This window comes from Taudactylus pleione, unplaced genomic scaffold, assembly GCF_031769625.1.
Source record: "Taudactylus pleione unplaced genomic scaffold, aTauple2 ptg000025l, whole genome shotgun sequence".
NCBI lineage: Eukaryota > Metazoa > Chordata > Amphibia > Anura > Myobatrachidae > Taudactylus > Taudactylus pleione.
The window spans coordinates 1,985,785-2,000,350 of NW_028284427.1; the positions used below are offsets into that span (position 1 = coordinate 1,985,785).

General features: G+C 42.4%; 1 protein-coding gene across 1 annotated transcript in view; it reads left to right on the plus strand.

Moving 5' to 3' along the window:
- LOC148539621 (A disintegrin and metalloproteinase with thrombospondin motifs 2-like) overlaps positions 1-14,566 on the plus strand; it is a 975,120-nt gene that overhangs the window by 572,017 nt on the left and 388,537 nt on the right. The window lies entirely within an intron of this gene.

Below are 14,566 nucleotides of genomic sequence, written 5' to 3' on the forward strand. Positions count from 1 at the left end.
AGCAGTCACATTCATGGTCACAATATGTTTTATACTATTTATGACATACCGATATTCAGGTGGTGCTTCCGACCATCCGGAAGAGGGGGCAAGTCTCCCGGCCAGCCACCACATGCCTGTACTCCCTGCCCCCCGCCATCCACTTACCCCCCCGCAGCCGCCTACTTATAGAATACAAGTGGGCGGTCCAGGGGGAGCCGATGACGCGATTCGTGCTGACGAGCGTCATGGTGACCCACCTCCCTGTTGCACACTGCCGGTAATATCGGCATTGTATAGTGGGAGCAGAGCCGCAATGATGCGATTGCACAGTCATGCCCCCTGCTCCGCCCCCAATCGGGCATCACGCCCCTCGACATGATAGAGCAAAATTAACTGAACTAATCAGATATGAATACATTTAAAACAGAAATATAAGCATGTTATTGTTAATGTTTGGCTGTGGGCATAAGTCTGTAAATATCATCTTTTTTAGTGTAATAAATGAAATTGTTGAAACACACAATGTAGCAACAGCGTATGAAAGTTCATACACTTGTTTTTGCAGCTAAAATTATAAAACTGTTGATTATAAAGAAATAAGTGATACACTTCATCCTTTATTACTAACCATTTTCTTTATCAAAGGCCTTTTTATTTTCTTATTTACCACATCTGCAATCACTAATCTGCTTTACATGGGGAAGCTATAATGGTCACCACCGGCTGCAGAAGAGCTATACCCTGCACACCTACTGTTTGCATAAGATCTTATAACACTTCTTCACAATCTAAATAGTCTATTGTTTGTATTAAAGCACATATATTATCCACTTTGGGACTGATACATTACTAAAGATGCTGCGATTTTGCGTATATGGGGCCTGATTCTTTACGGATCGCTATTGCGATTGCAGTTGCGATTACGAAAAAATGCTAATGACTGCAAACGCAAATCTATTATAGAGACTTTCAAAGCTACCATAGAGATGCCCACTACCGCTTTCGCACATCCGTAATACCTCGCAGTCCTCCATTCACATCAGTAACATCAGCCCCTCACCCACAATTACAACAGGTCTGACCTTACTCAGAAGTTTCTTATCTCATTGCACGTAGTGAGTACACAAGCTGCGTATGCCATCGCAGTGACTAATTTATGCACGCCCCTGTAACGACGTACAAACTGACTGGCACGTTTGCATTTCTCTGACCACTCCCCTGTCAACACCCCCAAATGCGGACCTGACGTCACTCACTCTGCCATTGCTTTTTATCTGTGTGAGTGATCGCAGAGCAATCGCAATGCTAACTCACGCACGTGCACTTCGATGCATAAAAAGTACGCAGCAATCGTCCATATGTGTACGCTATCGTATTAGCAATCCATGCTGAATCAGGCCCATTGATGGTTGCTAGAATTGGTATTACAAATACATGTACAGTAGGTCCAGGGTTGGACAAGTCCACAGGGGTACAGGGGAAATCCTCGGGACCACCCCCTCCTCTAGGGATCAGGTTCCAGACTGTGGGCCTGATTCACTGCAGATTTCTATTGCGATCGCAGCTGCAATTACGCACGCAGATATGCTGTGAAAATATGCTGTTTACAATCGCAAAGCTAGCATAGAGACCGCTATCTCACATACGTAAGACTTTGCATACTTGTACATCGGTACCATCGAGTAACATCAGACCCTCCCGCAAAATGACAGCAGGTCCAACCTTAAACTGGGTACACTACACACAAAACGATTGTGTAACCTGTGATGTCGCCCACGAACCCGACATATCGAACGGTCCATATACACTGGGTGATCTGGTGCCCGACCGCCATAAATGCCTTCATCGCTGCATGGGATCGTCAGCCACATCGCCTGATCTTACTGCATGTACAAAAGATCAGGCGATGAGGCTGACGGCCCCACGGGAGAGCGCACTACACATTTTTAATAATTTGTCGTTTCAATGTGTCAGAATCGGCCAAATCGTTAATAATATCGTGTAGTGTGCAGGGGTCTTTACTCAGAAATCGCAGCTGTCATCGTACGCAGTGGGTACTCAAGCTGCGTATGCCGTCGCAGTGGCTAATTTGTGCATGCCCAGGAAACGGCACTCAAACGGACGGGTACGCATGCGTTTCTCCAAACACTCCCCCATCACCACCTCCAAACGCTGAAGTCGTGTCCCTCGATCTGCGATAGCTTTGTATCTGTGTAAGTGATGACAGTGCGATCAAAATCCAAACTCACGCACGTGCACTGCAGTGCATACCATCATCCGATCTGTGTACACCATTGCAATTGTGATCTGTAATGACTCAAATTATACATTATTACTCTAATAGAGGGTGAGTTACCAGGTGGAACAGAACCAGGGATGCCGCTGGCCAGAGTACCCCCTAGTGCCCGATACTTACCTTTGGGATGCCGTTGGTCAGGATTCCGATGCCGGTATTGTGACCCACGGCATCCCGCATGCCGGGATGCCGACTACATCCCCTTGGTTCACTTCTATAGAAACCACAACAAGATTTACCATCCAGCCATTTAATGTGGGCGATCACCACACATCCCTCTCTTTTTGTGGGCTGTGGGTTTTAGCAAAATGAATCCAGCCTGTTTCCTGTTATTGGAATGGCTATGTAGCTCTTCATTCACTAACCTAAATTAAGTCATCTCAGTGGTAAAAGCGTAAATAGATTATTTTTTTTTTTTTACAGTGGCATGTATTTCACATTTACTATACACCTTTAATGCAGTTCTCATTGAGTTTTAGGCACTGTCCGGTCAGTACCGGGGTCCCCTTTTTAGGGATAGAGCAACCATCGATGTTTCCGACTCAATGTAAGTACTTTTTCCATCGAATAGCGAGAATTCGATGGTTGCCAGCCTTTGGATGCAGCTTTACGAGGCTGGAGGTTTTTTAGCTCAGCTAAATCTTACATCCCGACTCTCCGCCGGCGGTAGAATAGATGATTCACACGGCATCTATTCACATTGTAGGGGGAGCCTGGGGACAGCCCAGCATCTCGGAGAGTGCTGGCCACACTCCCACAGTGAAGTGAACGGGAATGCCACGAGGCTCCGTTTCCTTTCACCGAGGTCCCACCCCCTTTTTGGTTCAAAGTAAAACTATTGCAATGGTTATACTATCGAATTGTTGCAATGCCATGGTCAGTTGCCATTGCATTGCTGGTTTTGATGTCGGAAACCCAGCAACCATTTGATGCCGGGCTTCCGATGTCCATCACTACCGCTATCACATGTACAGTACATTCATGTGATATATATATAGACCGGATCACCATCATGTGCTTAATTATTATACATATGTTATACTATAGTACATTCCCATGACTATTCATTACAGTGCATTGCTGTTATCAATCTGGTAAGTTATGCATGCACTATCAGTATTTACTTTATTTTTATAAAAAGACACTGACCATGCACTCTCTAATGATTAGCCAAGCCTTTGTGCTGTCTGGCTAAACCTTCTCTGGAGGCTGGCCACACCTCCTTAAGCCAGAGCCACTACTACTGCATTCCCCTGGTGAGCCCTTTATGCCCCATTTCGACACGGAATAGGTCGGCATCCATCGGGTGGGGCAGATGCATTGGTTATGTTTGTGGTGAAGCTTTATCTTGCAGCAGTGAGTTTGCGGGGTTCGCACTGAGACTGCCAAGTCCTTGCTGTTCTTGTAGCTCAGCTACCATGAATTAGATCATCCTTACTGGGGTATCATCCAATGTTAATCTCCCTCTTGTTTTCAATTTTCATTGTCAGGATAAAAGAAATCAAATAAGTCACATTGCCTCAGCTTACCTGTACCCAATACTTTAAGGTGTACCTTTCCTATAAGAATAGTGAAATCTCTATGATGCAGGTGAAACTAGAAAAATCTATATGATTATAGTGATTATAAATTTCTACTGTAGTTTAAACTTTCACTTTCATGCATTATTTTTATTTTAATTTTATTTAATACACTTTTTGCTGCCATCATTTTTTCTTTTATTTTTCTTGATGTATATAAACACCACATTTGTATGAATATAATATAGGTTACATTTTAATAATTACACTGGGGAACAAAAAAATATATTTTTTTTCTTGCCAAGGATTTAAGATCGGTTTGAGAGTGCTCACAGGTCCTATTTTCGCATTAGATCTTCGCTATAGCTGAATTGGTTCCAGTTTTCAAATTAATGAAAAATTAGAAAATGCCATTATTTTCTCCATTTGAAGAACCTTACTAGTCTAGGCCTGCTTTACTTAACAGAACCAACTTAGTTTTGCTTTTTTAACAACTACCATCTTTCAACAATAACAAGAATTTGTTTTATTTGTGATAATGTAGCTATAGTCATGTTTGAAACACATAACACATTCAAATCTCCTCACTAACGCTGGGAGGAGGCGCGGCAGTGCACTGCTGAGCCTGCTGGGACATCCTCAGACCACAGCCACGCCTCCTCCCAGCATACAGAGAGGAGCAACACAACACATTCATATCTCCTCACTAACACTGGGAGGAGGCGTGGCAGTGCACTGCTGAGCCTGCTGGGACATCCTCAGACCACAGCCACGCCTCCTCCCAGCATACAGAGAGGAGCAATAGAGAGGACCGAGTGACGCAGTTACCACACCTCTTGTTCCTTTGTTCGGCCCTCTCTCTGTCCCACCACACCAATTTCCCACCGTTTGGGCTTGTTTTGTTCAGTACATCCTCGGCTTTTGTTGGGAGTTAGTACTGAATGTGTGAAACAAAACGTATTTGCCGTAAAAATTAGTTCTTCTCGGAGACGGTGTACTAACAACCCTGATGTTTTTTGTTATATTTGTGGCAAATATAGTGTTGCAAAAGAAAGAAAAAATATAACTGTATTCGTAAAACAAGCGTATGAGGTTGATTTTGGGCATCACATAAGCCAGCAAGACAAGATTTGGGTGCCTCACAAAGTTTGGAAAACCTGCGTAGAATCACTCTGCAATTGGACTAAAGGTGATCGAAAAGGACTTAATTTCCGCATATCTATGATGTGGTGTGAGCCAAAAGATCACTTGAGTGACTGCTACAATCATCAGTTCTTTGTGCGAAGTTGAATGTGATGATGTGGAAATGTTAATTTCATCCAGGGCAAGTGTCAACACAGATAAAAGTGAGTTTGAAGAATGTTTCTCTACTCCAAACAAATTTTCTCAAAAGGAACTAAATGATTTAATTTGGGACTTGAATCTATTGAAAAAAGCAGCTGAGCTTTTAGCATCCAGACTTCAAGAAAAGAACTGTCTTGAGCCGGATGTTACTATAACGTCGTATCAAAATAGAGAGCAAGCCATACGCGGTTCTTTAGCCACGATAACAATCTTGTGTATTGCAACAATCTTCCGGAACTTCTCCAGATGATGGGCTTACCAGCATAGCGAACAGAAGACTGGCGGCTCTTTTCGGATAGTTCTAAAAGGAGCTTAAAATGCGTATGACTGCACAATGTGAATAGATTTGTGTCGATTCCTGTCGGTCATTCAACAAAACTTAAAGAACAGTATGAAAATATCAAGTTAGTCTTAGAAAAAATTGTTTATTCTCAGCATCAGTGGTTTGTTTGTGTCGATTTAAAATGGTAAACTTTCTTCTTGGGCAGCAAAGTGGATATAGTAAGTATCCTTGTCACATATGATTATGGGATAGTCGTGCAAAACAAAAGCACTGGCAGCAAACCGTATGGCCTCCAAGAGAAGTTATAAACATAGGAGAAGCCAACATCATTCATGAGCCCTCAATTGACAGGAAAAAAATCATACTGCTGCCTCTCCATATCAAACTGGGTTTAATAAAACAATTTGTAAAAGCGCTGAACAAGTCAGGCGATTGTTTCACATATAATTGTCGAACATTTCCATCTCTTAGTATTGAAAAATGAAAGGCAGGAATTTTTGACGGCCCACAGATACGGAAACTGGTGAAGGATCCAAATTTTACCACATCTATGACTGATACCGAATCTGAAGCATGGCTGAGCTATGTGTCTGTCATTCAAAATTTTTTAGGCAATCACAAGGCAGACAGCTATCATGAATTAGTCAACAGTATGCTAAAATGTTTTGAGAAAGTAGGTGCCAACATGAGTATTAAAGAACATTTTTTGTACAGCCATTTAGATCACTTCCCGTCCAATCTAGGAGATTTAAACAAAGAACAGGGTGAACGGTTCCACCAGGATATTCAGTAAATGGAAGAAAGATATCAAGGAAGGTGGGATCGTCACATGATGGCTGATTACTGTTGGAGTCTGCAGAGGGACTGCCCGCAACAAGAATACAAAAGAAAATCCTACAAAAATAGTTCTCATAGCTTCCTAACACTTATGTATGTAATTATCCTGTATCTTTTTATAACATTTTACTAATCAAATTTAATCAGAATAAAAAATATATTTTTTTAACATTGTTTAATAAAATTTTTCATAAATATTAAAGACTTATGCATATCTCAAAAACTAGAGCCAATTGAAAAATAAGCATGGCATATTCATGATCAGGAGAACAAAATTAATCGAAATCAGATTGACTGTTCCCCAGTGTTATATATGAAATTTGTATTGAGGTTTTGAGCTCCGCTAAATCTTACCCCCCAACTTTCCTGTGGCGTTAGAATAGATCACAGGTTCTCAAACTCTGTACTCAGGAGCCCAAACAGTGCATGTTTTCCAGGTCTCCACACAGAATCACAAGTGATATATTAGCTCCACCTGTGGATGTTTCAAAATGTATCAGTGAGCAATGAATATACCTGTGCACCTGCTGGGTGACCTGCAAAACGTAACCTGTGTGGGGTCCTGAGGACCGAGTTTGAGAACCACTGGAATAGATGATGCGCACGGCATCTATTCACAATGTTAAAGGAGCCTGGAGGAAGACCAGCTATATTGTTATTGTGTATGTTTAGACATTTAGAAAAATTACTTCATTAGAAAAAAAGAACTCATCACTTACTAATTTCTTGTTACTTGGTGGTATTGTGTAACTGTATGTTATATCCTACACAAAATCTATACCTCCCTGATCTTCCTTTCTTAATTTTACCAATGCCTGTCCAGCATGTTCAACTGTAAAACCACATTATAATAATAACAATACTAAAAGATTATTGGCATTAAGGGTCGCAGTACCGTCATGGCTCCATGCAATATCCTAATATCCTCTTCTCCTGTCATGATCTGGCTAGGGTGATTCTCCGCCATGGGGTTAGAAGATGTGGATCCAGTTGGAGGAGGGAACAGGAGGCGAGTGGCCTGGATTAGTCTCTTCCTCATCCACTAGTACGGGATGGTGGTGAGACCTGACCAAAGGCGTGGAGTCTAACTTACTGGGAGGTGTTCACCAGTGACCCCTCCAAGCGCGATTTGGGTTTAAGCTTCACCCAGTAAGCAGGTCGCGGCCCTTTGGTCAGGTATCCGGCACAAATGCGAAAAATGGAAGAAAACTATCACAAGGAAGCACAGGAGATAGATATTGGAGGTTTGAATTGAAGTGATGTATTGAGTACACACTTAATGGCTTCAGACACAGAGCTGGCACTGGAGGATGATATAATGAGATGGTACTAAGTACGCACACTGCGGCTTCAGACATAGAACTGGCACAGGAGACTTCATTCAAGTACCAGTGCATAATTCCTAAGTACACACGCTGTGGCTTCAGACGCAACACTGACACAGGAGAATGGTATCACGAGATGGTTCTTGAGTGATGTACTAAGTACACACACTGATGATTCAGCCGCGGAACTAGCACAAGAGATGACTCTAAACAGATTGTACTCAGAAGACGTTCTGAGTACACACCACCGTGGAACGCACTAGGAACAAGTCACTAGAGGGAACTAAACTTTGGACCCTGGAATGCTGCAACAGCAAGCTTACATTGGAAATGACAACTTTGTACAGGCAACTTCCTGTTGTACAGAGCCCGGTTATATACCCTAAGGTATCAGTCCATTGGAGGGCAATGTCAGCTGACAGCAACCAATGCTACCATTGGGTAAAGGGTTAGTTTGTTGAAAATAGACTGTCATGGCTGCGTCCATGATGGTAACCGCAGAAACCACATCACGGAGCAAGCACATGGATATCCTAGCAGACCCCAGGTATAATCCTCAGCGTGTCACTCGCCACCGCACCTGCCGTCTGACTGCTCTAGAGATCAGGGGAAGCCAGCGCTGAAGTGAGTAATGGCTGATCCTAGGCCGCAACCTGACAGCTCTGATGCAACAAATATCTGCTACTTTGCTCCCAAGCATTACTTGATCCAAGATAAAATATTTGTTTTCGGTCAGCCAATCTTGTGTACCATTGGCGCTGTGTTTACCACTTGTCTTCTCACTTCCTGCCCTGTGCAGCCATCTGGAGGACAGCAGAGTGGAACACGTGTTTTCTGATCCCCCACTGAGCAGCTCTGTCACTGTGTTTTGGATATTGAGGCTTCCCTGGCTAAGCTGAGCCTTCTGTCCTAGTGCTGCCTTGGTCTCCCAGCAATGCACACATGTTTGGCTCATGTATTGTGTGAACTAGCCTGAACATCTTTTAAATCAGCGCACACATTATGCCACCCACAGCCTGGCATGATACATTATGCCTTTTTAACTCTTCATGTATTACATCACCTGATCCAAGTACTTTTTCCCCCTAATCCATCTAAAATCTCACTATTATTATTATTATTATCATTTATTTATATGGCGCCACAAATGTTCCACAGTGCCTTACAAAGTACATAAACAAGTTGTAGACAAGCGACTTACAGAACAATACAATACAGGACATGGATAATATATATTGCTACATTAGTGACCGTAGCACCCAGATAAGCAACAGAACATAAGCAACCAAGTGTTAGGTGCCCTAGTGGTGAGTAAGAAGTAGATGAAACTAAAGTAGGGAGAAGCACAAGAGGGTAGAGAGCCCTGCTCGTAAGAGCTTATATTCTAAAATGGAGGGGAAGACAAACAGGGGTGACACAGATGGGGTCGATGGGGAGGAAGGAGCAAGTAGCAGGGAGTTAGACTGATAGCTGGAAGGCTTTGATGAAGTAGTGGGTCTTGAGAGCCCGTTTGAAGGATTGCAAAGAGGTGGAGAGTCTGATGGGGAGAGGGAGAGAGTCCCAGAGGTGGGGAGCAGTGTGGGCAAGATCTTGGAGGCGGGAGTGGGAGGAAGTAATCAGCTGGCATGAAAGGCGGCGTGCATTAGTTGAACGAAGAGAGCGGAGAGGAGAGTGAAGGAAGATGAGATCAGAGATGTATATGGGAGTAGATTGGGTGAGGGCTTTGTAAGTGAGCGTGAGAACCTTAAATTGGGTTCTAAAAGGGAAGGGGAGCCAGTGGAGAGCTTGTAGGAGAGGGGAGGCAGATGTAGAGCGTTTGGAGAGGAAGATAAGCCGTGCAGGAGCATTAACTATAACATCTATTGTTTCCATAATTCCTACCAATCAGGCCTGCGGTTTCAATGTGCGCATGCATGAGTCACCCACTGCGCTCGGGAATTGTGCGCTCGTAGTACAAAGACTGGACGCTAATTTGAGTGACAGTGCCATTTGTGGGTGGTAACAGGGGAAGTTGCTTATAAACGGGGGAGTGGTGCTGCGAACACAGGCGTGTCTGGGCTTCTAAGCGGTGTTTTCTGGGTGTGCATAAGTAGCAAAGATGCGTCATTGTACACATCAATTGGTTGTATTTCAGCCTGCAGTGATCGCAGTGCTTGCGGTGGGGTAGGGTCTACCTCAGGCGCTGCTTGCAGCTCCGATGGTTCTCAATGGTTCTGATTAATCATACACTTCCTGGAGATGACATGTGTTAAGAAAGAAAAGTGGGTGTCTTTATACCAGCGTGCGTTCGCTCTGCCGTCACTCTCTAAGACATAGAGGGCATCCTTACACCAGACATTGCGATTGCGGAATTTGCATACCCGGCCCCTTTTAGCTGCGTGAGAGTGCAGCTTAGCGTCCGGGTCTGAATCGACCCCTAAGTACTTTGGAGTTATTTAAAACTATTAAAAGTGGAGTAACCCATAGCAATCAACAGACATTTACTTTCAAAGTTTTACAGTAGTTGCGGTAGCTCAATACTATATATTTACAAAATATAGATCTACCGTAGCAGACACAAAGAACACGTAAACCGCATTATACATAGTCTAAAATATAATGCCTTAGTTGCTGTTAAAGGCTTCCTGGCTTCATGGAAGGGGCAATCAGCGATATGAAGGAAGGGGGCAGTGAGACAGCTATGGAAGGGGCAGTAATACAGATATGGGCAGGGAGATGGCAATGAGAGAGAACCATGCATGCTAATGCTTTATGTTGGCTGGCAGTTGCAGATTCGTCGGGAGGGATATCAATTTTGACACTTTTAATTCTATCTCTTTTCCAGTCAGGTCTGAAACTTTCCAAGATTTAGACTACCAATGGAGCTTAGAACACCAGCTGGTAGGTGGGACATACATTGTCATGGCCTTGGCTATTGTATGTGCTCAATGCCCTCAGAGTGATGAAAACGAGGACGTGGCTCGTGGGTATGACATTCCCTATGAAACCACGCCCCTTGCTAAGAGGCCACACCCACTTTTTCAGGAACTTGTACACATTCGGCGCGACAAAACACGCCACCACACACACACTTTCCCCTATCATGGCACCCCCCCCCCCCGTCATTTGGTTCTGGATCCGCCAATGTGTATTAGTATCCTAGTAAACAGCTGTTACGAGGTAAAGGAAAAGGGTTACCAGTAACCTGACTGCTGCTGTATATTAGGAGTCCTGCAGTCGGAGCAAATGGATCACCTATCACCTCCGATCGCCGAAGTCTGTGTGTATCAAACGTGGTCTCCCTTATAGATTGCTGCTGGCACTGAGAAACTTGTACCTGCTCTGGGACAGCTGCTTCCCCAGCGCTGCTGGCACCGGCTTGTCAGCACACTGGATTAGTGTTCAGATACTGGATCTTTGGAGCCCAGGAGAGGACTTCCTGGAAAATGTCATTCAGAAGGGGCAGGGCTTGATGCGTTTCACAGCCTTGGTAGGAAGGGCTGTTTCATCAGATGTGCTGCCCTCTACTCCATGCCTCTTTTATTTGGTGTCAGACTGACCAAATTTAGATTGAGGGACATCTATCATTCAACACCTGTGTTCAATTGTTACTGAAGGTAACATGCATATCAAAACTAATGCACAATCACACAGTTAAAACCAGACAAATATATTAAAGATCAACATACTAAGTACTACAAATGTAAAAATTAGCTATTCTAAAGAACGCTCCATCCTAGCATCCTCACTACGACAGGAAAGAATGAGAAAGATTATTCCCATGGTGAACTGAACCACTTTAAATTTCCAATCCGCCCCTGGTTAAGATTGATTATAAAAGATAGTCTTTCATGATGATTATCTGTTATCTATTATGATTTTTTCTCCTTAATGGTTTCATGCTTTAACTGAAAATGTATTTATGCCAGCACATTTGTCGGTTCACTTTATTGTATTTTTACGTTTCAAATTAAATTTCTTTATACTGTACCTTTATTTATTGGCGTAGAATGGCAGAGAGCTAATTGATTCTCATATATACTTTTAAATATATTTCTTTAACTTCAATGGATGTACATAATTTATTCATTATGATAAGACTATAAAAATGATCTACTGGTTATAATAGCACAATTACATAATTAATTTTTTTGCACCATACTGCCATGTTTCAGTAACAGAAGTGGATGTAATGTCTGAATTTTGTGGGACATGACAATAAGGTATAGGAACTGTGGCCAAATCCTTTTGGGGCAGAGGAGTGAGCTTTTTTCATGCATGTCCTTAATTATCCTAGTCTTCCCATTGAGAATGTTGGGAAGTACAGTATGCACCGTGGCACAGAATACTTTAGTACTAAGTGTACCAAAATAAACACTGCTAAATTACTAACATATTTTCCACAAGATTCTCCTCTTACATGGTTTCCTGTTTTGTACTTGCTGTATGTTTATTATATTTGAATGTCCTCCCTTACCTAATATATTACTTTCGGAGTATTCATGCCTCTTGGACTTCATCTACTTTTTGTGCTGAGCAATGTGCCAGTAATTATGTGTATCCCCAGGACCTCTGCTGCTCACCTTTGGTTTCACTCTTGCAAATCCATAATAAAGTGAATTAGATGAAGCAGCTGACAAGTTAAACCATTTTAAGATTGGAGAACTGTAAACAGGTGCAGATTATTTATATAAACTCTGGCCCACATGCAGGTGCTGTCCCTTTTTATTAATTTACAAAAATACAGCAACAAGGCCACTTAGAGGTCTATTTACTAAGCAGTGTTAGAAGACGTAGTGAAAAGTGATAAGAAAGTGATAAGGTGCCAGCCAATCAGCTCCCAACTGTCATTTTTCAAACACAGCCTGTGAGATGACAGTTGGGAGCTGATTGGATGGCACCTTATCACTTTCTTATCACTTTTCGCTCTGTCTCCTAACACTGCTTAGTAAATAGACCCCTGAGACTGATGAAGTTCATTTGTGGCTAGTGTTCAGAGCATTTCCCACTAAGGATCAAGCTGCTTAGCATTAGGACTGATGAGTTTGGGGATAGATACTGTACATTCTACTTGGCAAGAGGCTTTAATAACTGGATAAGTACAACCAAAGAGTATGAAAAAATGCACTAAGGGCCAAATGTAATAGGGTGAGAGTTTAGAAAATTTGAGAGTTTAGCGGTAACCTCTCACACTATTATATTGGTCGAATTTTTTCTTCAAAATGGAAAATATCTGGATGAGAGTTTAAATCGTGAGAGTTTTTTAGTCTAAAAATATGAAAGTTTGCATGTTCTTGGATTCTATCACATTGGCTGAGTTTAAAAAGTTCTAAACTCTCTCACTACTACATTTGGCCATAAGAACCTGATGCAGAATTAGCACTTTGACAATGTAGAGTATTTTGAATGAAATAACCCTGCACATGTGCATATATTGTTGTGTTGTTTGCTTTTGGTAATTATGCCAGCCTCCACTTGGAGGGGAGAGACAGGGGACGGAAGATAACTTGTAATGTAGGCCGAGCATAGTAAGGGTGTGTTTGTGCAATTGCAAACACTGTGCCGGAAGCACACAGAGGCATATATGCCTATGGAAGCCATTGTATTTGCAGGTGGTTATGGGCAAGTGCAAATAGCAGATGATGACAATGGTTGCCAACAAAAGAATGGATTTGATTCTGATTTATTAGAGTGTTTGAAGCTTTATTGATTGTATTTATTGTAGTGAATGTGTATTTTACAACCAAAACAAATGTCAAGTATGTGTTTTGTATGCCTGGTGTAAAATGGGTGCTGCTTCCTGTTATGGTTGATGGTTGAAGTTGCACTTGCTTTTTGGAACACAACTCTCCATCAGTCCTGAAGTCCAGAGCAGCATATTGTAACCCCCTGCTGCACCAAAGACTATACATTAATTTTTTTTGACAGATAGCTGAATACAGAGATCATATGTAGGGGCTTATTACCTATCTGTGAAATAGCCCTTACAGACTAAAACACCATGCAGCTTGTTAGGGTCGGGTACATTCTGCAATAGTGATATGGTTTTTAATATTTTGGAGAATTCGTGTGCAGTCTCTGGGGCTTCAAGTGTGGGTAAACCCATAGATTCCTACATTTTACGCAGAATCTATAGGCTACCATGCGGTACAGGAGGTTTTACCATCTGAGGATAACGCTAAATATTTGAATAGCTTCGGGTGTAGAACACAGAGCTGTTCCCTGCGCGGTAAGCCCAGCGCTCCTTTATATGCATGAACCAGCTATTGCAACTGTATTAGCTAAATAGAAACATCCTTCAATTACACACAGTGGCCTCTTTTATTTTTACTAAATGGGCCATGTTGACATGATAACATCATGCATTTGCTGCAGATTTGTCAGCTACATATACATATACATTGAGCCTGAAATCTTTGCAATGTTTGTGGAACCAGCATTTGATTTGTGTCAGGGTGCATTATCCTGCTGGAAATAGAAGATGGGCAGACAGTGGCCATTAAAGGATGCACATGGACAGCATTAATGCTCATGAATTATGTGGCATTTAAATGATGCTCAATACAGCATGCCAAGAAAACACCCACCATACTATTACACCACCACCAGCCTGAGCCATTGACACAAGACAGAATGCACCTGTTTAATTACAAATTCTGACCCTACCATCTGCATACAACAGCAGAAATTGAGATTCATCAGACCAGGCAATGTTTTTCCAATCTTCAACTGTCCAGATTTGGTTACCCTGGGCCCCACTGTAGCCTCAGTGACCAGTCTGTAGATCCAGGTGTGGTATTTTACTTCTAAGAGTTTTTGTATTCACAAATACTCCTGGTTATACCACAGTTGTAATGTTACACAGTTACTGTTACCCTGAACCAATCTGGCCATTCTCGTTTTATCTCTCATATTAACAAGACATTATTACCCACAAGATTGCCACTCAAAGGATGTTTTTGGTGTTTCACTCCATATTCTATAAACTCAAGAGACTATT